Genomic DNA, 12,079 nt, shown 5'->3' on the forward strand with positions numbered 1-12,079 from the left:
CTGGGCGGTCAATAACCTCTGCCTCACTCCTTGAATCTGTTCGGTCGTTTGAAGTACGATCTCTGTACTGCCCATCACTCTCTGTCCCACTTCTCCCCAGCAAATGGGAGTCCGACACCTCCTACCATACAACAACTCAAAAGGTGGCATACCAATGCTCGAATGATGGCTGTTGTTGTAGGAAAACTCAGCCAACGGCAGATACGCATCCCAGCTACCCCCGAAGTCTAACACACACGCTCTAAGCATGTCTTCCAATGTCTGAATCGTCCGCTCGCTCTGACCGTCGGTCTGGGGATGGTATGCGGTACTAAAATGCAGTTTAGTACCCAACTCCTCATGGAATTTCTTCCAGAACCTGGAAGTGAAACGTACATCGCGGTCCGAAACAATCGAAATCGGTACCCCATGCCGAGACACTATCTCTCTCACGTATAACTCTGCCAATTTCTCTGCTGATGAACTTTCGCTAATGGCAAGGAAGTGTGCACTCTTTGTTAGCCTATCCACAATCACCCAAATCGCATCGACTCCCCTGGCAGTTCTCGGCAATTTAGTGATGAAATCCATCGTGATCTACTCCCACTTCCACTCAGGAATCTCCAAAGGTTGCAACTTACCGTGCGGTCTCTGATGCTCGGCCTTAACCCTACGACAGGTCAAACACCTCTCAACGAACCAGGCGACGTCTCTCTTCATGCAAGGCCACCAGTACTCCTTTCTCAAATCCAAATACATTTTTGTAGCACCTGGATGGATTGAGAATTTCGATCTGTGTGCCTCCTCCATCAAAGTAACACGCGTACCACCCACGAATGGCACCCAGATCCGACCCTGAAACGTCATAAGTCTCCGTCCATCCATAACGAACTCTGAAATCAACCCAACGACCCGCTCCTGTTTCTGCATCCCAGATTTCACAACCTCGGCCTGTGCCCCACGAATAGAATCTAATATCAGAGTCATCACCGTCAATCTCAAACATACGTCCCGCAATGGAGTGCTCTCCGTCCTACGACTCAATGCATCGGCTACTACATTAGCCTTGCCTGGGTGGTATAGGATCTCACAGTCATAATCCTTAACCACGTCTAACCATCTCCTCTGACGCATGTTTAGGTTTGGTTGATCCATCAAATACTTCAAACTCTTATGGTCCGTGTATATGGTACAACGAACCCCGTACAGGTAGTGACGCCAAATTTTGAGGGCGAACACTACTGCCCCCAACTCTAAGTCATGCGTGGGATACCTCGCCTCGTGAGGCTTCAGCTGCCTCGATGCATAAGCTATCACATGGCCCCTCTGCATCAACACTGCACCCAGTCCCGAAATCGATGCGTCGCAATATACGACAAAGTCCTCCATCCCTTCCGGAAGAGCTAATACTGGGGCTTCGCACAGTCTCTGACGAAGTGTCTTGAAGGAAGTCTGCTGCTCGGGTCCCAATGAAACTGTAACACCCTTCTGGGTCAATCTGGTGAGTGGCACCGCGATCTTGGAGAAGTCCCTAATGAACCTCCGATAGTACCCTGCCAACCCAAGGAAACTCCTGATCTCCGAAGGTGACTTCGGTGCCTCCCAACTCATCACCGCTTCCACCTTGGCCGGATCGACCAATATCCCTGCCTGATTTACAACGTGCCCCAGAAATTGAACCTCCCGTAACCAGAAGTCACATTTGGAGAATTTTGCATATAGCTTCTCCGACCTCAGTACCTCGAGGACCTCCCTCAAATGTCCCTCATGCTGCTCCCTCGACCGCGAATACACCAGAATGTCGTCGATGAATACAATCACAGACCGATCCAGCATCGGCCTGCATACCCTGTTCATGAGATCCATGAACACTGCTGGGGCATTGGTGAGCCCAAAAGGCATCACCACGAACTCGTAATGCCCATACCGCGTCCTAAAGGCTGTCTTCTGGACGTCCTCATCCCGCACTCTTACCTGATGGTACCCTGATCTCAGATCGATCTTGGAAAACCAAGATGCCCCTTGCAACTGATCGAATAGATCATCGATCCTCGGTAACGGATAGCGGTTCTTGACCGTCACCTTGTTCAGCTCCCGGTAATCGATACACATCCGGTGTGAACCATCCTTCTTCTTGACGAACAGAATCGGTGCTCCCCACGGCGAGCTACTCGGCCGAATAAATCCCTTCCCCAACAACTCTTGAAGTTGCGAGTACAGTTCTTGCATCTCTGGAGGTGCAAGACGATAAGGCACCTTCGCAATAGGCGCAGCCCCTGGAACTAGATCGATACCAAACTCTACTTGCCTCGCAGGAGGTACTCCCGGCAAATCCTCGGGAAAAACATCTGGGAACTCGCGCACCACTGGAACCTCCTTCAGTGTCTTCGGTCTCTCGGAACTCTTCCGCGTATCCATCACATACGCCACAAACCATTACATCCCCGCTGCAGGCGTTGCCTCGCCCTAGCGGCCGAACAAAAAGCTGATCCCGAACGGGTACCCTCACCGTATACCGTAAGAACTCCCCCACTAGGGTCTCGTATAGTCACCAGCTGACGCTCGCAGTCGATGACAGCGCTGAATCGGCTCAACCAGTCCATGCCTACAATGACACAGACATCCCCCATCGCAATAGGAATGAGGTCAATCTGTAAGACCCCATTCACTAAAATTACCATAAAGCCAAACATGCTACATGCATATTCATAATTATAATTCACACTAGTGGTCTAAATACAAAAGCATGGATACAAACCAACTAAAAGGGTTTTTACAAAGTTTCATAACTAGTTGTATAAATACATAACTACCCAGGAATTTATAATCCATATACATATATGTATACCAAGTAAAAACGTAGTAGTGTCAACTACTCTAAGTCCTCCAACAAAGCGTGTTTACTCTGGATGCTTATCACCTGAAATAGTTAAACACTAAAAGGGATAAGTGGGCGTCACTTAGTGAGTTCAAAAATAGATACAATATAACGCTATGCCATATACATAACAATATGACAGGAACAAAAAGAAACAAAGGACAACAAAGGCTTATATGTGTATCAAATGAAGGACTTTCCAAATCAATAAACGGTTAGATTCAAGGGATTACAATAATTAAGACACAATAATTTAGGATCATAAGCATCATAAATTCCAGCCCAAGAGGCACATAAAACACAATCCCTTTTTAATCATGTTGCTAGAATATACAGGCTTTCAGCCCTACCTAGCCCGAAGCCAATACCAAAGTGATACGAGTCATGCTCTACATGGTTAAAGGCACAAAGCCAATACCAAAGTGATACGAGTCATTCTCTACATGGCCAAAGGCATCAAAATCAATATCAAGTAATAACCCCTTAGATCAATAACACAAGAAAGCACATTGCACATATAACACATAACATACAATTGTCCCTATATTGAACTCACTGTGCTGTAACCGAATGTTGCGATAAAATTCCTCTTTTTCTGATGAAATTACACCATCCTCAGGCCTCTAAAACCTTCAATTATACCCCTGGAGTTCATATTTCAAATTTCATAAGCAATTACTCAACTACTCTCAAGTTATGTTGTTTTCAATTTAGAAATTTTAGTTTTTGTTCTTTGTATAGCTGTCACTTGCAGATCTGTTTTACCCTTATTAAATGTCAAAATAACTAATAAATTATACATATTAATAAAATAGACTCTTATATCTTTCTAATGCCACTGACCTCACATTTTTATGATTTTTCTATAATTTACTATGAATTTTACAAAACAGCATCCTAAAGCTGTCAAAATGTTCCAAAGCTGTCAAAATTCAGCCTTACTGCACTGAACATATAGCTGTTTTCACCCATTTTAAGTCCGGAATTAGATTTTGGTTTTAAAACAAAAATCAAAGTAGACATTCTCAGCTTTCCAGGGATATATAGCACATCTCCATACGATTTTTCTATAATTTTTGGTGATTTTTACAAAAACAGGACAATTATACCCTTTATAATTTCATTTTACCCTTTACATGATCAAACCTCATGATCAATATCACCAAGTTCTTCTTTTACAATGATAACACTGAATATTTTAGTAATCCATTCTAATTCAAGTATAAACCATGGGTTTCATTATTAATTTTCACTAATTACTCTTAAACCATATGATTAATTCTCAAGTTTACATGTAGTTACTTGATTTCCATTTAAGATTCTAGGTTAATAACATAAACTCATGCCTAATTTCATTAAATCAGTGGTAAACCCACTTTGATCAAACCCTAATCTCTTAATAACTCACTAATTACAAGGGTTAATCCAAAAATTAAGAGTTCATACCTTGATTACTAGATTTGATACTTCAAAAACACTCAAAATCTTGATTTAATCTTCAAAACTTGATCAAGATTGATCATGTATGTGAAAATCTCCCATAGGGATGGTGACGAACTGAAAATGGCAGGAAAATGACTCAAAATCGTGTTTCAATGGGTAAAAACCCGAGTTGAGTCGGGTTTGACCCGGTTTGGGTACCCGTTTTACCCCTAAACACTAAAAATTGCATAACTTTTCGCTCGAAACTCCGTTTTCGATGAGGTTTTCGCCTGTACGTTTCTAACGAGATAATTTACAACTTCCAATAAAAATATCCCAGAAAAGATCTTCCAATAAAATCAGATTTAATTATTTTTAACTTAGACGTTATACTTTCGTTAATTCCGATAGTTGACTTTTTGATCGGAATCACATAAGACTTCCCTATCACCTCTAATACATTCCAAATGATTCTAAACTTAGTTTAACTGCAAATATTATAAACCTATTTCGTTAGAAATCAACGCTTAAAACCATACCGAAAATAATATATATATATATATATATATATATATATATATATATATATATATATATATATATATATATATATTTTAAACGCTTACAATTCTATTTTACTATAACTACCTACTTTAAACGTTTAAAACAACATAATATATAATAATATTCATTTTTAAACTAACAATCATATGAAACATGATAATTAAACAAGGTTACTAAAGTGTATGTTACAAATACCTCCTCCTTTTGAGGATTTCGTCCCCGAAATCACGACGATTTAAACAAGCGGGGATATTTTTCTCTTATGTCATTCTTATTTTCCCAAGTATAATTTGGGCCTCGATGATGTTTTCACTTGACAAGCACTAACTCCACTTCTTTATTACGCAGATCAACCGTTCTCTCATTTATAATCTCTTCAGGTTCTTCTAAATATCTTAACTTATTATCCAATTTCACCTCGGATAATGGAACTGTCTCATCATAGATGCTCAAGCATTTGCGTAGATAGCTCACATGAAACACATCATGAATACCTGCCAAATCTTCCGGTAATTCCAAGCGGTTTGCTTGTTTACCAACTCTCTGGATGATTTTGAAAGGACCAACAAATCTAGGACTTAGTTTTCCTTTCTTCCCAAATCGCATAATGCCTTTCCACGGGGATACTTTTAGCATTACGAAATCACCCACCTAGAATTCTATGGGTCGTCTCCTCTTTTCTGTATAGGACTTTTGTCGATCCTGGGCCGCTTTCATTCTTTCTCGTACAATTTGAATCTTGTCGGTGGTGTCTTGAATCATTTCAGGGCCTCCAAGGATCTTTTGTCCTATGTCTCGCCAACACAATGGTGTACGACATTTGCGACCATATAATGCTTCATATGGTGGCATTTTGATTGAAGCGTGGTAACTGTTATTATACGAAAATTCAACAAGAGGTAAATATTTATCCCAGTTACCACCGAACTCCAAGACACATGCACGAAGCATATCTTCTACGGTTTGGATTGTTCTCTCTGTCTGACCATTTGTCTGGGGATGATAAGCTGTGCTGAGAGCAACTCGAGATCCCATTTCACGTTGCATACTTGCCCAAAAGTGAGAAGTGAAGCGAGTATCACGATCGGAAATGATCTTTAATGGCACACCGTGTCTTGCAACAATTTCATCCAAGTATACTTGTGCGTATTTCTCCATTGGAGCCATTTCACGCATGGCAAGAAAATGAGCGCTTTTAGTCAGGCGACCGACAATTACCCAAATGCTATCATGTTGTCTAGCAGTCTTTGGCAATTTGGTAATAAAATCCATGGACAGTTCTTCCCATTTCCATACAGGAACACTAAGACTTTCTGGGGTTCCATAAGGCTTTTGGTGCTCTGCTTTGACTTGTAAGCATACTAAGCATTCCTGTACATATCTTCCAATGTCTCTCTTTAATCCAAGCCACCAATAATCAGCTCTTACATCATAGTACATTTTACTTGTACCAGGATGTATTGAAAGTTTAGATTTATGGGCTTCATCTAAAATCTTCTGTCTTAATCCACCAATCTTTGGAATCCATAGCCGATTCTTGAATACTTTTAATCCGCGCGGATCATCAAGTAAAGCATCATTATAATGTATCATCCCTTCTTTCTTCACATTTTCTGGCTTTAGGGCCTCTTCTTGCCATTTCTTTAGTTCATCTAGAATAGTGAATTTTACTGTGGTATGAGTAATAGCATAACACATACTATTACGATAAATTTTTCTGCTAAGTGCATCGGCAACTACATTGGCTTTTCCAGGATGATATAGGATTTTACAGTCATAATCTTTGATCAGCTCCATGGCTCGTTGTTGTCTCATATTCAAAGTTTGCTGACTGAATATGTACTTGAGACTTTTGTGGTCAGTAAATAATTGGCATTTTGTACCAAAAAGATAATGCCTCCAAAGTTTTAGGGCAAATACCACTGCAGCGAGTTCGAGATCATGAGTGGGATAATTCTTTTCATAATCTTTCAGTTGTCTTGAGGCATAGGCTATCACTTTGCCATGTTGCATCAACACACAACCGAGTCCCAATCTTGAAGCATCGCTGTATACGGAGAAATCATCATCACCTTCTGGGAGTGATAAGATTGGAGCATGAGTCAAAAGATCTTTTAGAGTTGAGAAAGCTTTTTCTTGGGCTTCACCCCATTCAAACTTTACTTCCTTCCTTGTAAGACTCGTGAGCGGTACGGCTATACGAGAAAAGTCTTTAATGAATCTCCGGTAATATCCCGCGAGACCCAAGAAACTACGAATTTCGGAAGCATTACGGGGCACTTCCCAATTTTGAATGGCTTCGATTTTGATAGGATCTACAGATACACCATCACTAGAAATAACATGGCCAAGAAATTGAACTTGGCGAAGCCAGAATTCACATTTCGAGAATTTAGCATATAGTTTCTCCTTTCGAAGAAGTTCTAACACCGCACGAATATGAATGGCATGATCAGATTCAGACTTGGAATAGATTAGAATATCGTCAATGAATACGATGACTGATTTATCGAGCATTGGGCGACATACCCGATTCATCATATCCATGAATACAGCAGGAGCATTTGTTAAACCAAACGGCATAACAAGGAATTCATAATGCCCATATCGAGTATGAAAAGCAGTCTTCGGCACATCCTGCTCGTGAACTTTCAACTGATGATATCCAGATCTCAAATCAATCTTCGAGAAATAGCTAACACCCTGAAGTTGATCAAATAAATCATCAATGCGAGTTAGTGGGTACTTGTTTTTGATAGTCACCTTATTCAGCTCACGATAATCAATGCACATCCGCATCGATCCGTCCTTCTTCTTGACAAACAATACAGGAGCACCCCAGGGAGAAGTACTCGGTCGGATAAAGCCTTTGTCAAGTAATTCCTGCAGTTGGATCATCATTTCTTTCATCTCTGTTGGCGCGAGACGATAAGGAGTCTTTGCAATCGGAGCAGCACCAGGCACAAGGTCAATTCGGAATTCTACTTGCCTATCCGGAGGAAGGCCAGGCAAGTCATCAGGGAAAACATCAGGATATTCGTTAACAACATGAACATTATTTACCGTTTTCTTCTCCTCTTTTGAGACATCAACTGAGTAGGCCAAATAGATAGAACACCCCTTCGATATGAATTTACGAGCTTTAAGGAAAGAGATTATTTTGAAGATTCTTTGTTCACCATAGACATAAATAGGATTCTCCCCTTCAATAGGAATGCGTACTATCTTTTCATAGCACAAGAGTTCTGCACGGTTCTTTGACAACCAGTCCATGCCGAGAATGATATCAAAGTTGGGTAGGGAGATAGGAATCAAATTGGCAAGAAAATTATAACCTTCAATTTCTATGACACAATCTCTATAGACTTTATCAACAAGTAATGATACACTTCCCGCGGTATCTACATGAAATGGTTGGGCGAGTGCATAACATGCAATTTGAAAAGAACGCGCAAATTCACGAGACACAAAAGAATCTGAGGCACCAGAATCAAATAAGATGTGAGCAGGTCTAGAATTGACGAGAAATGTACCAGTCACAACATTCGGGTCCTCGCGTGCCTCCTCTGGGGTAATCTGGAATGCACGGCCTTTAGCCTTTGGCACATCCTCCTTTTGGGTTGAAGTACCCACTGGTTGTTGAACGGAAGCTTGACTTCTCACCATTTGGCTGGTAAGAGTAGGGCAGAAACGCTTTCTGTGGCCAGTAACACCGCAAGCATAACATGTAACATTCCTCATCGGGCAAACGGGCTTCATATGACCTGTTTCTCCGCATCCATAGCAAATCACTGGTCCTTTTCCTACCCTGCATTGACCTTGGTGGCTCTTTCCACATTTCTGGCATGGTGGTGGAGCTCTCGACTGAAGAGAAAAAGATTGTGGCCGACCGCAACCACGAAAGGCGCTCTGAGATTGTACTTTTGTGCTAAGATCAGATTGAGCAGATCGACCCAATGGATTAGTTGAAACAGAAACAGTTTGATCAACACGTGGATGCTTCGGGATAGAAAGAGTGGCACCACGTATCTCTAAGTCATGCTCGCGCTTTCGGGCATACTCAACAGCTTTATCGAATGATAGAATATCCCGATTGATCACGAAATCACGGATTTCATACCGTAACCCTTCCATGAATAACTGACTTTTATCGTCTTCAGTCGGGATATACTTCGCAGCAAACCGTGCCTTTTGATTGAATTGAGTTTCATATTCGGTCACAGTCATTCCTCCTTGCTTAAGTTCGAGGAACTCCTTCTCCAGTCTTCTCCTCATATCTAGAGGACAATATTTTCCTAGAAAGCGGATTTTAAACATCTCCCAAGATAAATTCTCCTGGTCATACTCGTTAAGAGCTTCAAATGTCGCTTCCCATCAGACTAAGGCTTCTCCAATGAGCATTGCAGAAGCATAGTTAACCTTGTCTTCATTAACCACATGGGAGATACGAAATACTTTTTCTGTGTTCTGGATCCAGGTAAGAACAACAATGGGATCAAGGACACCTGAAAACTCTGTAGCACCACTACTCTTGAAAGTTTTGAATGAGGGACGTTTCGCTTTCTCTCTTGAAGACTCTCCGGTGGCTTTCTCTTTACCCTTATCACTATCCCTTTTGTGTTGTTCTAGAGTTTGTCGAATAACACCAGTAAGTTTATCCAAAAGCCGCTCCTCACGAGGGGATATTGGAGTATCTCCCTCATTAAGATGAAGATCTCCACCCACATCTGGTGTATGACTACCCTCCTGCTCAGCCATTGCTCTGAAAAAATTGGAGTAACATAACACGTAAGAATATAAGGATTTATCATTACCCAACACCCCACTTAAGTCTTTCCTATGGTTTGTATCCATATATGGACAATAAATCTGTTCATATATTGAACTTCCAACAGTTTAAGTTTAAATACCAATTCGTGGTATTTAGTTCGCTTAAACCAGTGCTCTGATACCATAATTGTAAGACCCCATTCACTAAAATTACCATAAAGCCAAACATGCTACATGCATATTCATAATTATAATTCACACTAGTGGTCTAAATACAAAAGCATGGATACAAACCAACTAAAAGGGTTTTTACAAAGTTTCATAACTAGTTGTATAAATACATAACTACCCAGGAATTTATAATCCATATACATATATGTATACCAAGTAAAAACGTAGTAGTGTCAACTACTCTAAGTCCTCCAACAAAGCGTGTTTACTCTGGATGCTTATCACCTGAAATAGTTAAACACTAAAAGGGATAAGTGGGCGTCACTTAGTGAGTTCAAAAATAGATACAATATAACGCTATGCCATATACATAACAATATGACAGGAACAAAAAGAAACAAAGGACAACAAAGGCTTATATGTGTATCAAATGAAGGACTTTCCAAATCAATAAACGGTTAGATTCAAGGGATTACAATAATTAAGACACAATAATTTAGGATCATAAGCATCATAAATTCCAGCCCAAGAGGCACATAAAACACAATCCCTTTTTAATCATGTTGCTAGAATATACAGGCTTTCAGCCCTACCTAGCCCGAAGCCAATACCAAAGTGATACGAGTCATGCTCTACATGGTTAAAGGCACAAAGCCAATACCAAAGTGATACGAGTCATTCTCTACATGGCCAAAGGCATCAAAATCAATATCAAGTAATAACCCCTTAGATCAATAACACAAGAAAGCACATTGCACATATAACACATAACATACAATTGTCCCTATATTGAACTCACTGTGCTGTAACCGAATGTTGCGATAAAATTCCTCTTTTTCTGATGAAATTACACCATCCTCAGGCCTCTAAAACCTTCAATTATACCCCTGGAGTTCATATTTCAAATTTCATAAGCAATTACTCAACTACTCTCAAGTTATGTTGTTTTCAATTTAGAAATTTTAGTTTTTGTTCTTTGTATAGCTGTCACTTGCAGATCTGTTTTACCCTTATTAAATGTCAAAATAACTAATAAATTATACATATTAATAAAATAGACTCTTATATCTTTCTAATGCCACTGACCTCACATTTTTATGATTTTTCTATAATTTACTATGAATTTTACAAAACAGCATCCTAAAGCTGTCAAAATGTTCCAAAGCTGTCAAAATTTAGCCTTACTGCACTGAACATATAGCTGTTTTCACCCATTTTAAGTCCGGAATTAGATTTTGGTTTTAAAACAAAAATCAAAGTAGACATTCTCAGCTTTCCAGGGATATATAGCACATCTCCATACGATTTTTCTATAATTTTTGGTGATTTTTACAAAAACAGGACAATTATACCCTTTATAATTTCATTTTACCCTTTACATGATCAAACCTCATGATCAATATCACCAAGTTCTTCTTTTACAATGATAACACTGAATATTTTAGTAATCCATTCTAATTCAAGTATAAACCATGGGTTTCATTATTAATTTTCACTAATTACTCTTAAACCATATGATTAATTCTCAAGTTTACATGTAGTTACTTGATTTCCATTTAAGATTCTAGGTTAATAACATAAACTCATGCCTAATTTCATTAAATCAGTGGTAAACCCACTTTGATCAAACCCTAATCTCTTAATAACTCACTAATTACAAGGGTTAATCCAAAAATTAAGAGTTCATACCTTGATTACTAGATTTGATACTTCAAAAACACTCAAAATCTTGATTTAATCTTCAAAACTTGATCAAGATTGATCATGTATGTGAAAATCTCCCATAGGGATGGTGACGAACTGAAAATGGCAGGAAAATGACTCAAAATCGTGTTTCAATGGGTAAAAACCCGAGTTGAGTCGGGTTTGACCCGGTTTGGGTACCCGTTTTACCCCTAAACACTAAAAATTGCATAACTTTTCGCTCGAAACTCCGTTTTCGATGAGGTTTTCGCCTGTACGTTTCTAACGAGATAATTTACAACTTCCAATAAAAATATCCCAGAAAAGATCTTCCAATAAAATCAGATTTAATTATTTTTAACTTAGACGTTATACTTTCGTTAATTCCGATAGTTGACTTTTTGATCGGAATCACATAAGACTTCCCTATCACCTCTAATACATTCCAAATGATTCTAAACTTAGTTTAACTTCAAATATTATAAACCTATTTCGTTAGAAATCAACGCTTAAAACCATACCGAAAATAATATATATATATATATATATATATATATATATATATATATATATATATATATATATATATATATATATATATATATTTTAAAC

At 39.3% G+C, this 12,079-nt stretch overlaps 1 long non-coding RNA gene across 1 annotated transcript; it reads right to left on the reverse strand.

Moving 5' to 3' along the window:
* Nucleotides 1-9,234: 9,234 nt before the first annotated feature.
* Nucleotides 9,235-11,585, reverse strand: LOC145018185 (uncharacterized). Its single transcript, XR_013666872.1, has 4 exons — nt 11,474-11,585; nt 10,584-10,671; nt 9,998-10,069; nt 9,235-9,605 (listed from the first exon to the last, which is right to left on the reverse strand). It is a non-coding gene; the product is annotated as an uncharacterized LOC145018185 (long non-coding RNA).
* Between the last annotated feature and the right edge of the window lie 494 nt (nt 11,586-12,079).

This window comes from Lactuca saligna, chromosome 9 (genome assembly GCF_052625555.1).
Source record: "Lactuca saligna cultivar CGN05327 chromosome 9, ASM5262555v1, whole genome shotgun sequence".
NCBI lineage: Eukaryota > Viridiplantae > Streptophyta > Magnoliopsida > Asterales > Asteraceae > Lactuca > Lactuca saligna.